Source organism: Physeter macrocephalus, chromosome 5 (genome assembly GCF_002837175.3).
Source record: "Physeter macrocephalus isolate SW-GA chromosome 5, ASM283717v5, whole genome shotgun sequence".
In the NCBI taxonomy this organism is placed as follows: Eukaryota; Metazoa; Chordata; class Mammalia; order Artiodactyla; family Physeteridae; genus Physeter; species Physeter macrocephalus.
The window spans coordinates 23,951,759-23,956,483 of record NC_041218.1 but is presented as its reverse complement, the minus strand read 5'-3'; positions in this window follow the sequence as shown (position 1 = coordinate 23,956,483).

Genomic DNA, 4,725 nt, shown 5'->3' with positions numbered 1-4,725 from the left:
TATACACTACCAAATGTAAAATCGATAGCTAGTGGGAAGCAGCCACATAGCACAGGGAGGTCAGCTCAGTGCTTTGTGACCACCTAGAGGGGTAGGATAGGGAGGGTGGGAGGGAGACGCAAGAGGGAGGAGATAGGGGGTATATGTATATGTATAGCTGACTCACTTTGTTATAAAGCAGAAACTAACACACCATTGTAAAGCAATTCTATTCCAATAAAGATGTTAAAAAAAAATAGAAAGAAAAAAATAGCTGTGAATGCCTGAAACTTAGAAGCCAAGGTGTTCCCTGCCTGAGCTTAATGCTATTCCCAAGAAAGGACTAAGCCAGTTAAGAAGTTACCAAAGCTGCCATTTGAGGGATGGAAACTGGTTGAGGAGGAAAAGTCTTATGGGAGTGTATATACAGGCAGATCATTCTGTCTTATAGGTGCTAATTCTTGAAACTGATAAGAAGACCCTTTTTTTTTTCCAATTATGAAGTTATAAATATCAGCTTCTCCATCCAAGCCACTGGCTGAAGTATTTGGGGAAGGGCAGAGGGTGGTATAGGAGGTGGGAGAGTAGGCAAAGACAAGGGCTTGGTGCTCTTAGGTGGAAAACTCTTGGAGCCTCTGCTTTTTGAACTTTGAAACCATTGGTGGCAGGGTTCAGTCACTGACAGCACAAGTTCACTGAATCACTTCAAGAACTGAATGATTTCAGAAGCCCTGGTCTCAGGAGAAGATTAAATTTTCATACGGGGGCAGTGGTTCACTTTAAAACAAAACAAAGTTTTTTAATCCTAAGAATTAACTAAAACCCAAAATGCTATCTTGAATCATGAGATCCATCAGTTCTTGACATCGTCTAGACCTGCATCTAGAACTCCCTCGTAAAATCTTTTTAGGCACGTGTTAGGTTTCTGTGAAAACTTTTGTTTAAATGTTAAACTCCATACCAACACTGTCAGTTTTTGTCTTAATAAAACTATAGATTTATAAAAAAAAATTACAAATAAATCATAGCCTGCACCATGCAAGATCACGTGAGAACACACCAAGAACAAACACGACATCCAGCTTGCACACACACCTAGTACCCAGGTCCTCCCAGAGACAGGAGATCGTTCCTCAGGTCAGCTTATCAGACAGAGCCAAGGCTGAGGAATCTCACTGGCCAGGAGATCTGGGTGCTTCTGGATCCTGGAACACAGTGTTTGCCATTCCATTGGGCCCAGGAACTGACCTGCGTGCAGGACTGAAGCACCCTGAAGAACAGTTGTACAGAACAAAAGTACCCAATGCAGTTTTTAAATAATTACTTTTAAATGGCATAACCTGAGCACAGGGTAGGTAGAAAATTCAAAAAGTACAAAAGGTACAATGAAAAGTGTATCCCTTTCTCCTCAAACCCCATCTACTTTCAGCACATTTTGGTTGGATGGATGACTGGCTGATAGTGATAGGGGGAAAGGGAGAACGTTTAACATCAGATTTATGAAACCCTAGCTTTTAAGCATTTGTTATATGCTTAAAAGAAAATGTCACAGTTAGTTTTAAACACGCAACTCAGCAGAGGAAGTATTGAAATAAAAAACAGATTTTTAAGGCCATCGGTTAATTCCATCCAGGATAAAGAGAGACAAATAGACAAAGGAAATGGGATGGATCATTTGAATACAGTTGGTTTGGAATTCCACATTCCTCTCTCTTTTTTTCTCCTCCTCTCTTGCCCCCTCATCACCTTAGAAATCAAAATTTCATACCCAAAGTCTAAATTGCAAGCTTCAGGGCCCTAGCTATATGGAGGCTTTCCCGGTCCTGGCTGCAGTGTTCACTGGGGAAAGAATCCTGAGAAGGCTGCTCCAACATCCCTTTGGGACACACCCGACAATGCTCAGTCGGAAATACTTTGGACCCAAACCTTCCCTAAAGAACAAAAGGAAACTGTGTCCCTGTGCCCATGAGAGGGCAGCAGCCACCCACAGTACGGAGGAGATCTGTGCCCCTAGGGGAGTATAACAATGCAGCTGACCCTTTGTACTCTTCCCAACTTTCAGACCTGGCTCCCCATCTCAGTCTCCCAGCCCCAGCCCCAGCCCCTCCTATCCATTTGTAACAGGGAAGCCATGTGGTTCTTCAATCAGGAATATTTGCTCATCCATCTCACCAGGACACATGCAGCGTTCTTTATTAAATAGCAGGAGTCGTGGTACCCTGCACCACATCAGCAACGTGGCTTCCAGGGGAAATAAACTGCTGGCCTCTTCTCATCCATCACTTGCAGGAGCCTGGAAAGGAAGTAAAGAGAGGCCTGGGCTGTGCTCAGCCAGCCTCTCCCAAGCCCCATCCCTCTGGCTCCATTCCCGCTTGCAAGCCAAGCCTTCTTATAATACCGCATACTTCTTGTTCTTAGCACTTCTCGCAAATGTAATTAATTACTTGTGTAATTGTAATTATTTATCTGATTAGCTCTTTAATGTCTGCCTTCCCCCAAAGACCTTCAACTTCATAAGTTCAGGGCTGTTGTCCACCTAGCTCACCTTCTACCCCCATCACCTAGCACACTGTAAGCATCCAAAAAAATGTTTTAAAGAGATTGAATGAATGAAGGTGAGTTTGTTTCTCAGTCTCCTACAGTACTAAGAATTGGAACTGAGGGCGTATATATTACACCCTGGTCTACCCGGGCTCTTCTGGGGAAACTGCTTTGGGTAAGGAAGGGCCGAGGCATGAGACAAAAGGGAAGGGTTGTCTCACCAAAGTCTCAGCCTCTTGATCAAGTCAAAGGGCTTAGGCGATTCTTGCTGAGGAAAATCAAAGAAGTGCTGGAGCTGGTGAGTAAAAAGCTGTATTCCCCTGCCCCCTCCCCATCTCACCAGCCCCATTCAGAGCTTCCAAACAGAAAAGGAGTGTGTGTGTGTATATGTGTGTGTGTGTGTGTGTGTGTGTGTGTGTGTGTGTGTGTGTGCACGCGAGCGAGTGCCCGCTTCTGTGAGAGAGAGAGAGGCGGACAGACAAACATACAGAGAGACTGACTGGGGGTATGTGGGGCTTGGACTGCTTTGCTGAGAGCTGTGTGCCTGAACCCAAGGACCCTTGATGGGGAGAGTGAGTGAGTGAGAGGAGCTGGCAAGGATTAGGACGAGGAAGAGATGGCAGAGAGGAGTTGAGTGTGAGTAGAGCAGATGGAAGGGTAAGTGGGGAAGAAAGGGGACCATTTCTCGGAGCAGCTCTGGTGCTGGGGCTGCTACAGCCACTACGACACCAGTGAGAAATGCCTGTAATTAGGAGGATGGCAGTTCTCTGGGCCTCAGCCCAGAGTGACGATGCAGCAAGAATTTCTGAGCCAAGCCGAGCCAGGTGATGGAGGAGACACAGTCAGAACCACTCCAGTCCCACTCCTCAGCTGTGCCTGCCCCACCCTCATTTTCCTCTCATTTTCTTCCCTACGATGACCCTCACTTGCCCCAAGCGTCATGGGCTTCCCTCCTCCTTCTGAGATTCCAGGCTCTGGATGCTCCTTTCAGCCAAGACAGAGCTTCATGGGTGAGGAGAGCAGTGCTTTAATTCTTCCACTAGTGCATTGGACCTGGTCTGATGAGGGTCCCCTCCCCTCCCGGCCTCCCTGCTTCCCTCTTGGCTCCCTTGCTTCCCTTCTCAAATCCCCACACGCTGATGGGCAGAGTTGGAAGAAAAACCATTCCTATTCCTGTTTTTCCACTTCAAGCCTAGTATGTGTGCCCCTGTCGCTTTCCCTGTGATGTGCAGGACATCTGCCAAAACACCGCCAGAATTTGGTTTTCAAATCTATGACTCTGTTTTAGTGCCACCCTGAACTTACTGCATTTTAGCCAAATGACAAATGCACACACTACAGGGCTCAGAGCCAAATGCTCTGGACAAGGGAGGGATTACAGAGTGCCTGGTGGCCGGATGTATTCACGGGTCTCTGCGCTGTGAGTTCTGCTTTGGTGGGTAGGATGGGGCTGGGGTTTGGGGAAGACAGGCTTTCTCCAGGGAGGATCTGCACCTGTGGGAGATGAATGTTCTCCAGGGGAAGGGGGTTGTTAGTCCAAACTTGAAGAGGTCCTGCTGGTAGCAAGTAGTTTCCTCTGTGAATTCCTCTGGGTACGTGGCAGGGAGATTGCTGCGAAACCCAGCTCAAAGTGATCAAGCCCTTGAGATGTGTATCAACATTTCCATGAGGACTTTGACACTAACTAGTCCCTAACCACTTGTCCATCAGGACCTGAAGCCGGTTTCTTAGGAATGCAGACATTTCCACCAACGACTGTAGAGTTTCCACCTCATTTCTCAGGGCAGTGATCCGACTCTGAAAAGCCACTTCCCAGGGAGCCAGAAGGGTCTTCAAGGGGCCACTCCCAGGACCCTCACTCAGCCCAGATGAGCCATGGACCCGTCTACGGGGCAAGGTCATGCGGAGGACAAGACCCCCTGCAGTCAGGAGTGAAGGTCACCGGGGTCTGAGATGGACCCTCCCCACCCAAACACTGCTTCTCTTCCAGTTCTGGCAGAACCATGGCTGCTACTGCCTCATCTAAGCTTTTCCAAGAAGGTGAGACCTTTCTCCTCTGAAAATATTTTATTGATAAATTAACTCTGAAAGCGCTCACCTCCCACCCAACTGCTGTAGAGTCTCCTAGAGGGGCCATGGACCCTTCTATGGAGAAGGATCATGTGGAGGACAGGGAGTCTCACTCACGCGGGGGTGGGATTCCTG